This window comes from Bison bison, unplaced genomic scaffold (assembly GCF_000754665.1).
Source record: "Bison bison bison isolate TAMUID 2011002044 unplaced genomic scaffold, Bison_UMD1.0 scf7180017864255, whole genome shotgun sequence".
NCBI classification, from domain to species: domain Eukaryota; kingdom Metazoa; phylum Chordata; class Mammalia; order Artiodactyla; family Bovidae; genus Bison; species Bison bison.
Genome location: NW_011494827.1, coordinates 218968 through 219216, shown reverse-complemented (window position 1 = coordinate 219216; position 249 = coordinate 218968).

Here is a 249-nt window from a genome sequence, read left to right as displayed (position 1 = left end):
CCCCTCCCTTCCCCTCCCCTCCCTCCTTCCTTCTTTCGCTGTCTCTTCCCTTTCCACTGACATCAGTCTAAGTAGACTCGCTGTGACGCTTCACCTTGGCGCCCTTTGCCACTAGTTGCTAGCGGTCTCTCTTGGGAGGGCGGGGCTCTGCTTCTTTCTGCCCCAGGGCCTCACCACACGGGTTGCATGACCAGGTGTGCTGCCCTCGGGACTCCAGACTATAGCAGAACGTGAGCAGGCGCTCAGTTC